General features: G+C 38.8%; 1 pseudogene; it reads left to right on the forward strand.

Annotated features, from left to right (window-relative positions):
- Window positions 1–4,179: 4,179 nt before the first annotated feature.
- LOC137724957 (probable LRR receptor-like serine/threonine-protein kinase At3g47570) lies at window positions 4,180–8,087 on the forward strand (annotated as a pseudogene).
- The last annotated feature ends 2,512 nt before the right edge of the window (window positions 8,088–10,599 follow it).

The raw sequence follows: 10,599 nt of genomic DNA on the forward strand, positions 1-10,599 counted from the left end.
TTTGGGACACCTCGTCTGGGGCACATTGGATCTCGGTGCGTTGCAAGAGTTGATTCACTAAGGTTGTCTGCTGTGCAAGGGCGCTCGTCAACTCTATGACTTGTCGAGACAAGTGTTATTTGCCATTTGGATGGTAAGACCTTGGAAGAAATGTGCCTACTTGATCAATGGAAGTGTGGTAGGCTCTGGGCACGAGATTTGAATTGGGAAATGTCATATCCGCAGAGAAACGTGGTGAAAATGCCCCCGGCTCGATGCCGCAGGAGCAGGCTGGGTAGCTCCTGTGCCGTGGTGGTGACACTATAGACCTCGCCGTAGGTAGCAACCGTGGTAGCCACCGCGGTGGAAACTCGTGGTGGTGGTGCCGCTCCACCTATTGTCACATTTAGCCTCATGGATCGCCGTGGTCCCATCTCTTGAATGTTGAAATTTTCATTTGTTGAATTTTCTAAATTTCTAGCCATTGTACTTCTCTTTTACGTTTTATCAAAGAATTTTTGCAAATAAAAAATTCTTATAATAAGAACGTACTAAAAATCTACAAATGGACAAGAAAATAGAGAACCTTGGATGCGAGAGTCTTCTACGAGTGTGGGACTCAACTCTCAAAGAAAGCACCAATTTGTGGATGCAAATTTCTGCCTTCTCCTTCTTGGACAAAATTGCACCAACAAAACAGATCACACCTTTGGTCAAGGCCAAAAAGCCTCACGCACCTATGATAAATGGGGGGCCCAGGGGGGCGCTTTGGCCAAAGAATCTCCGATGCTGAAGTTAGAATTTTGAGGGAAGAGTGTTTGGAGAATTTTGTAGAGTTTTGCAAGAAACTTGGAAGTAGTTTTTTTGAGAGAATGGAGAGCTATTTATAGGGATATGGTCGGCCCTATTAGGAGAATAAGGACCGTCCATTTGTGCTATTTTTTGGGTGTAATTTGTAGTTAATTAGCCATTAATAGATTAATTAGGTAATAAATCCATTAATTGACTAATTAACATAATTTACAAGAAATGTTTTGGGGGTTATGGAATAATTACCTTGTGGAGAATATAGGATGAGGGTGGATGAAATAGTTTTGAATTTGTTACCTATTTTGGACACTTTTGACTTGGTTGAGGGATGATTACCCGCTGCTCGTGTGTAGGAATCCCGATATGCCTCAAGGGTATTTTTGTCCTTTTCTATCCAAAAATCCACGTGTCGCGTTGTGATTATTTTTGGCTCCACAGAAACCGTCGTGGGTTTGTCCTGCAGCCATGCTCCGCCACATAAGTCCACCGTCCTTGATGGCCAGAAGTTCATCCAGGATGAGTTTTGACCGAGATTCCTTCGAATCTCATCAGAATTTTTCGAAATCCCGATTTGAATTTTTAAGGTTTTGGTTTGAAAGTTGAGTTTCTTACCATTCTCCGTTCACATCCGTGATCGCATCGAGCTACGAATTCGCCCTGAGATTTCTTTACCAAGACACGGCCGCCAGAAGCGTCATCCCCTCCGCTGTACACACCCAACGTTGCTGGGGTTCCTACCTAATCCAGCCCATGGCCTTTTGGGCTTGAATCTTTCTCGGCTCACAGTAGCAACAAACAGAAGAAATTATTTTTTTCGTTTCTGGGCCTGCAGCAACAGCCCACTGCTGTACCTTTTGACTCGGCCCATGACACCAACCCGTGTGGCTGTGGTGTCCACTGCGCTGCGGTGCATTGGATTGCGTCCCCAGTGGGCCTCCAGCCAGTTGACCAATGTGGGCCTGTTCCCAGTGAAGCCCAGAAAGGCTTGCTGCCTTCTGCCATGCTCGGCCCAACTTGATCCCATCCCAATTTTTTTAGGCCTGGGCTCCACGATTTTCACGGTTTTATTTCGGCTTTGGTTCAATTTAGGACCACCGATTTTCATCGCCTGATTTTTCTAAGGCAATCTTGGGTTATATTTTTGCCCATCACTCCTCATTGGCTCGAAGCTCAGTAATGGAAAATGGTCAATTCATTAAATTATTATCGTAGGCCCTGGAGACCTACATGCATTTATCTGATGTATATATTTTTGTATATATTATGTTTGCTTGCAATAACTCATCAACCTATAATCTACAACATGCCATCGAGCCCAAATGATCAATTCAAATCTTTCTATGGAAATTGGAAAGATTCAGGCTTAGTTGCATCTCATCTATGCACGTATCTTCTTTCTTTCTACAGTAGAGGACTAGGATTATGTCAAATTGCAACATCTTTTTACTGCCATTCTAAAGCCCTAGGCTTTATGGGAATTGCTCATATTTTCTAATTATTGCATAAATAAATAAATTTTGTCTTTACATTGTTGGAGCAATAATAGAAATGTATGAAAATGATACAGAATTTCTATGATAATAATCATAAAGAAAATAGCAACAATAATTGTCAACAAGACTAATGTAAACAACTAGAGAGAAAGTAAAAAATACTGACAAGCGTGGAAATTGGGGCTTGCATAAATGCAATGTCAAAAAGATAAAATTTCGCCCCTACTCTTATACTTGTAGTTTGGTAGACTTTCGTCTCCCAGGATTCAACAATATATAATCCAAAGTTGAAGCATTTCAATCTTAGGACTCTGACACAACTCCGAATTCGACAATGAATAAAAAGTATTTGAGAAAACTCTACTCTTTTAATTCTTGTTATATCCCACGGCTATACTAACTTGAGCTTATATTAAACCTGAGATAGTGGTTGATTAAGAGATGCAAACATTCATCTATTAGATGACACCGTTTACCAAGGAATGCATCAATTCCTTTAGAGCACTTCCACTGGAAGCAAAAGAGGCCAGCACCCAGTGGAAAAAACAGACTGGGATTCAGCCAATCCACTCCAGCCTATGAAATAGACTGGCACCCAACCCAAGCCAGTCTCTAGGCCAGCCTAAAATGAACTGACCAAGGGACCAAGCCGTTTGTTTTTTTGAGCCTGGCGCGTATCCTTCACTCACAAGTGGGCGCAATTAGCATCAGAGGCGGGCCTCGTTGGCAGGCGCACTCAAATTTCATCCGGGCTGGGCGACATGGCCCACTCTATGCCGTTGGATTTCCAACGGCTAGTTTTTCTACACCATTGGATTTCCAACGATAAAAAAAATTGAAATTTCACTTTTAAACTGGACCGTCCGATCACAGATCAACTGTCCACGTTTTTTTCCCCAAAAATAAAATAAAAAAGGCCCAACGGTCAGAATTATGACCGTTGGCCACGTGGCAGCTCGTTGGCTGTTCGATTTGAATATTTTTCAAATCCAACGGTATAGATTAAATACAGAAAAATTTTAAAAAATTAATTAAATTTTTTCTATAAATACCTAACCCTCATCTTTCACCTTGCACCACATTTCAATATTTTAAATGGGCTGGGTGCCAGCGCATTTTATAAGAATGGAAATCGTTTGTGCCATCGCATTTTTAGACTAGGTGCCAGCTCATTTTTTTAGGGGTGGAGATGCTTTGGCTTATTACTGTTCATTAGGGTCTATTACTGTTCATTGAGTGGATAAATGAGCTGGGTGCTGGCGTAAAGTTTTTAGACATGGAATTGCTCTTAGAGTAATTTTATTCCATTTGAAAAGTTTCGCTAGCATTTTTTCATTCAAAAAATTGAATTAAATAAATATATAAACTCCAACACGCATGGGGGCGATTGATGTGAATGGTTGCTAGTGTGGTTGGTGAATGGCGTGGAAGGGTACTGGTGAACATTATTGTAGCGGTAAAATTTGGAATTCAGTCAACAAAAAAGAAATTGTTATTAGCACTTTAAAATTTTTATTCAACACTCCTCACAAATGTATTTTTCTTTCTAATTATAAAAAATTTGGAATGCCAAATGAGATTTTTGAAGTTCTAATAACAACTCCCGACAAAAATTCAGCTTATTCAACGAAATCTAACATAAACGACAACATGGAAATCATTTGTAGTTTTAGAAGTGAAATAGGCAGGTGTCAAGGTCTTGTTGGTTTGGAACTCCAGCCGCAAGCGAAGCAACCCAATCAATAAATGATAGGGAAGCTGTGGACTAGTTGGTCTATCTTAATTTGTGTAGCCATCCAATCAAGTGTTGTTTCTTACATGTGAGAAGATTTCTTCTCTTGTATGCTATTGTGCAAATTACAATTGTGTTTTCTCATTTGCTGTGTGTCTTAGAACAATGATGGAGCATTCACGTACGTAAGTTGGTTTTGTTCAAATTCCTGCCCGGGTTCATTCATTTATGCATGAGCACATGCCTCGAATCTGCAGCTCTTCACAGCCTTACTCTGCTTGGAAATGAATTTGATCTCTTGGCTTTGCTAGACTTCAAGAAAAGAATAATCGGAGATCCTTTCGATGTCATGAGCTTGTGGAATCATTCCATCCATTTCTGCAATAGGGTGGGGTTTCTTGCCACCGTTCCACCAAAAGAGTCCTGATGTTGAACCTGAAAGCTCAAAAGTTGGTAGGCTCCATTCCGGCTTCCGTTGGAAATCTTACTTATATTACTGGAATCAATTTGATAGACAACAACTTTCATGGAGAAATTCCACCGGAAATGGATCGTCGACAAAGCCTACAATATCTCAACTTTTCCCATAATTCCTTCCGTGGGAAAATTCCAAATAATTTGTCGCAATGCACACAACTAAGATTGCTTAATCTGGAAAGCAATCGGATTAAGGGGTCCATTCCGAACCAACTCAGTTCATTGTTGGATTTAAAACATCTATGGCTTTATGGTAACAATCTCACCGGAACCATCCCACCTTGGATGGGAAACTTTTCTTTGTTGAGCAGTCCTTTTCTTGGTGAGAACAATTTTCAAGGAAGCATACCCAATGAGTTGGGCCATATAACAGGCTTGGAGGAGTTCGTAATTGAGGAGAATAATCTATCTGGTATGATCCCTGTTAGGAGTGTCGGTACTACAAGATAGAGAATGCACAAAATAAAGTAGAAAATGGATACCAAGAATTTACATGGTTTGTCAATTTATGCCTACATCCATGGAACAACGATCAATCGCCACTCTATGAGAATGATGAGTACAACAATAGTAGTCTTACCAAGCTAAAGACAAGATTTGATAGATACAAGAATTTATAACACACACTTTCTATCATTCTAAACTTTACTCACACAATGTGTGGTGGAACACTCTCACTCTTATTCTTAGAGTGGAACTCTAGCTTTGGACTTGATCCTTTTCTACTCTCTTATTTACTAACAACACCAACCCATCTATTTATAGTTGGGTTTTTGCCGTCATACCCATTGCACACCGACTTCGGCTAGAAATGATAGCCACACAATTATACAAACTGCTAGAACTTTCTAGAATATGCATGCACTCCACCGACATGCATATTTGGACCAGATTTTTCTAGTTCCTTGGCACTTGGTTTGCTTATATAAGATGCTAGAATTTTCTAGCATCCATCCTTTATAATGGGTTGAACCTTTAATGTCCTTCATCATGGGCTAGACCCATGGTATACCAACAATCCCTTCCACAATCTATAATATTTCTTCCATATCCACTTTTAGTGTTGCTAAAAACCAGTTGCATGGAGAGCTACCACCAAATCTCGGCACTATGCTTCCTAATCTCGTACAACTTTACTACGGTGGGAACAAATTCATCGGAAATATTCCTATATCATTGCCAAAGGCTTCTAGACTTCAGACGCTTGAACTTTCTCAAAATGGCTTCTCTGGGACAATCTCTGGTGAAAGTCTGGGAAGCTTGCGAAGCTTAGTTTGGCTAAAAATTTATGGCAATCAATTACGAAATAGAAAAGTTGGTGACTTGAATTTTCTCAGTTTCTTGGCTAATTGCACTAGTTTGGAGGTTTTTTTAGTCTTGACTCTAATAATTTTGGAGGAGAAATCTCGGGATCCATAGCCAACTTTTCAACCCAACTTAATTATCTTAGACTAGGGGGAAATTTTATACATGGAAACCCTCCCTAAACTTGACCACTCTAGCATTAGATCATAACCATTTGGGCGGTAGTGTCCCTCATGAAATTGGGAAGCTAGAGAAGTTAGAGCAACTGTATTCGGATGTTAACCAATTTTCTGGGTCAATTCCGTCTTCCCTTGGTAATGTGACTTTAGTGTTAAACCTCCACATGGGGTTAAACAGGTTTGAGGGCAGTATATCTCCAAGTCTTTCAAACTACCGAAACATTTTAGATATTAACCTTTCAAGTAACAACCTTACGGGCACCATGCCTAAAATGCTTATGGAGCTTTCAACCCTTTCAAATTCTTTAGACCTGTCTGACAATTATTTGACTGGTTTGCTGCCCCTTGAGGTGGGTGATTTAGTGCATCTCACGGAGCTAAATGTATTAAGAAACAATTTATCAGGTGAAATCCCGAGCAACCTCGGTAGGTGTACTAGTTTGGAGCGCTTGTATTTGCAAGGTAATAAGTTTGAAGGAACAATTCCTCAATCTCTTAAAGATTTAAAAGGCTTGGAAATACTTGATATTTCAAGCAACAACTTGTATAGGCAGATTCCTGAATTCATAGGCAAGCTTGGTGCTCTCAAATATTTCAATTTTTTGTATAATGATTTTGAGGGCAAGTTGCCTAATGATGGTATTTTTTTTTGCAAATGCTGGTGGTTTGTTTGTTCTTGGAAACCATGGGCTGTGTGGCGGCATCCCAAAATTATATCTACCTCTCCATGCCCCCCCCCAAAAAAAAGCACCATTCATCTCGAGGACTACTTTCCCCCAAAGTAGTCATTCCTACAGCTTGTGCACTTGCAATCATAATTGCTTTATCATGCTTCTTTGTTGCTTGTTCAATGCTGAAAAATCAAGAGATGGACTTATAACTTCGCGTTCTTATATGGATTGAAAATCAAGTGTCTCCTACTCACAACTCATTGAATCAACTAACGGGTTCTCGGTGGATAATCTTATTGGTTCGGAAAGTTTTGGTTTTGTTTATAAAGGGGTAATTCCTATTGATGGAAGGATAGTTGCTGTTAAGGTATTTAATCTTCAACAAGAAGGAGCTTCCAAGAGTTTCATTGATGAATGCAAAGCTTTAAGGAGTATAAAGCACCGTAATCTTCTCAAGATCATAACTGCATGCTCAAGCATTGATAATCAAGTTAAAGACTTCAAAAGTCTAGTTTTTGAGTTCATGGCAAATGGAAGTCTCGACTCAAGGTTGTATCCAAGGGAAGAGGAGTAATCTCTAAGTAACATATTGAGCGTTATCCAAAGATTGGATATTGACATTGGTGTTGCTTCTGCGTTAGATTATCTCCATCACCGTTGTGAAACAGCCATAGTTCATTGCGATTTAAAGCCGAGCAACGTACTTCTTGATGAAGATATGGTAGCCCATGTTGGGGATTTTGGTTTAGCAAGGTTCCTCTTCGAAACATCAAATGATCCTTCCTTCAGTCAAACCATGTCATCTTAGCTAAAAGGTTTTATAGGCTACATTCCTCCAGGTATGAGTTTATATCATTCTAACTTACTTTTTATGTTCTTAGTTAATTACTACTAAGCACTAATTGATAAAAAATTATATTAGTGCCTTTTTTTCTTGTAAAAATGTAACATAAAAATCTGAAAAAGATATTTTTCTAATTGTCAATTGCATACGACATCGTATTGTATATATGTGCTGGCAGAGTATAGCACGGGAGGCCAAGTTTCCACACTAGGAGATGTTTACAGCTATGGGATACTGTTGCTGAAAATATTTACAGGACAAAGACCTACTGATGACATGTTCAAAGACGATCTGAGCATTTACCAATTCGTAGTCATGGCTTTGCCTGACCATGTGATGGACGTTGTTGACCCTTCAATTCTGCTCGACCTCGAAGCAGATGGTGATGTTAACGATGACATAGTACGAGAACAAACTCCATCCAGACTTAATAATCGTGGAACTCCATCCAGATGTAACAATCGTGGTCCGGTAAAAGCAATGAAAGTAAAGGAATGCTTGGTTTCAGTGATGCAGATAGGACTCTGTTGCTGTGCAATGTCACCGAGGAGCAGATGTCGATGGACGTGGTTGTCGAAAAAAATGAGCGCAACCTGAGATTCGCACTGCAAAGTTTAAGAAGACTTGAGAAGGACAAGCACGCTGCTCAAAGGAGAGGACATGATCACTCATTAGTAATATTTTCCACTCTGCACTCACCGAAGTTTTCTTTTTGTTTTGGCTTTCTTTATCCTGCCATCGCTGCTCTAAAAAAGTTACTTTGCACTATTCATATGTGAAAACATAAAATCGAATTTCACTTCAAGATTTGCAGATTGAATTTTTAGAGTATCAATATTTTATTGTAGAAGAGAGAAGCAGAATGTTGAGTGATGGTGACAGCTTAACGCTAAGATTAGTGCAAGGGGTTTGGAGTGGAAGTGTTAAGACCCAGATTTTTAAGTTATATTATTTACCTATTTTTATAACTACATATTTTTTTTTTCCTGAATATAATTATTTATGTTTTAATGCTCGTCTCCACGTGTTGAGCAAATGAAAGAAAGGTATGCTATAGGAATGTCAAGGGATAAAGGGGTATTTGTAGGACTACTTGGAGAGCACTCCAAATTAGCTGGAAGTGGCAATATGTGGTGATGAAAGAGTTTAAGCAGTTGACACCTACGGCATTCAAGTGAGTAAGCTATCTGTTGTTAACTTGATTACATCCTAATCCAGTTGGAAGCTGCTGCCTTCTCCGACTACAAATACGGAGCTGCACCTGCGGAAGAGAGAGAGAGAGAGAGAGAGAGAGAGAGAGAGAGAGAGAGAGAGGAGAACATATATATTTTTTTTATAAAAGATGATATTCAAAAGGCTGCACATACGATATCAGTTTATCATTTGTTGGATACTATCCTTTGTAAATTGGTTTGACAAATGGAATTTAGTTGGAGATTTCTATTTTCCCAAAACAACAAACATATTTTTCCAAAACAACAAACATATTTTTATGCAATTTGAATGAACCAGTCTATTGTATATATATACACAAAGAGTCTAATATACCAATTTTTATGTATCACTCATAGTATTAGATATATCCAACGGATTAGTGAGTTTATCTAATGTATATGTGGCTCTGCTAAAGTATTTTAAAGTACTTATGTATTTTCAACTATACCTTTACTTATTTTATTAAAGTATATCTAGTTCAAATGTTCCTTCAGTGATGACCATGCTGTTATACATTAACCAAATGACTTTTGGATTAGTAGTGTGGAATTAGCAAGCTTAAGTATGTTGACTAGGATTAAAGTTCATGTCATGCTTTTTAGTAATTGCTTACACTTGTGAATAGGAGTTGCTGAAGGTAGACTCTTGTAGTAGAGAGTCGGAGCAATGCTTTGGAACTTAGGTAGGAGAAATACGGTAGACCTTTACGGAGATTGATTTTATTAAATTTCGTGAAGTGTTATTATAACTTGATATTTTTGGTTGATTAATGTGGTTGGATATTGCTTCACCTAAGTGTTTATTTGTTATTGATTATATTGGAATGTTATCCGGTTATAATATGATGTGATATATGTGAAACATGAGTTGAGATTATTTGTGCATTGCTTATGTGTGAGAAGTAGTTGGAACTTTGGTGTTGAGAAAGGAACTGAAAATGAGGGTAGTTGGAAAAGATCTTTTGTGTAGTTGAGCCAAACTCGTAGTAGGTACTAGGTCTCAAGCGAGCCCATAGTGCACACATTCTTTAATGGTTCAGGACTGGCAACTAAGAGTTTAGGTAAAATGACTAACAAAAGGGAAAATTGGGATGATTGAGTTAAAGGGGTAAATGTATACCAGAACATTCGAATCACCACTATAGAGGTAAAATGCTCGGTATGGGACGTGAAGGTCCGCGTGTTTTATTATATTAATTAACGGGTAGAGATGAAGAGTATTGCATTGCACTCATGCATTATTCTCGACACTGTTCTAAAAATCCCCACCTTGCGCCGCCTAGGTGCTAGGCGGCTGGCCACAACCCCGATTAATGCCTAGGCATTTGAAAATTAAGAAAGGGCGCCTAGACCACCTAGGCACCCACCTAGCCCGCCCAGACCCGTCTAAACACATGCCTATGTTGCAAGTCACTTAAATAGAAAATAGATAATTTTCCTTTTGCATTTTATTGTTTCCAATAAATTGTAAGAAACTTATTGAACACTTAAATAAACACACAATATATGTTTCTCCCCATGTTTTCATTATGTTCCAATACTTCATAAGATATATGTCATTTTGTTTTCTAGTTTATGATGAAATTATATATTTAAAGTATAAACAAACACTTATTTACACGAAATACAATAGATTTACTTAAATCCGCCTATTCCGCCTAACTGCTAGGCTCCAGCCGGCCACCCGACTAGCGCCTAAGGTATTTTAAAACCTTGGTAACCGATAATAATTTGATATTGGTTATGTGATTTCATGACACTTAATTTAGTGTTGTCAATTTACTGTGGTAAAGTCATGTCCCTACTGAGTTTTTGAAGCTCACCCCTCTATTGTTATGCAGGTTTACGAATTAGATTGTCAAAAGGGTAGATAGAATGAGTTCGTATTAGATGTG

This window comes from Pyrus communis, chromosome 2, assembly GCF_963583255.1.
Source record: "Pyrus communis chromosome 2, drPyrComm1.1, whole genome shotgun sequence".
In the NCBI taxonomy this organism is placed as follows: domain Eukaryota; kingdom Viridiplantae; phylum Streptophyta; class Magnoliopsida; order Rosales; family Rosaceae; genus Pyrus; species Pyrus communis.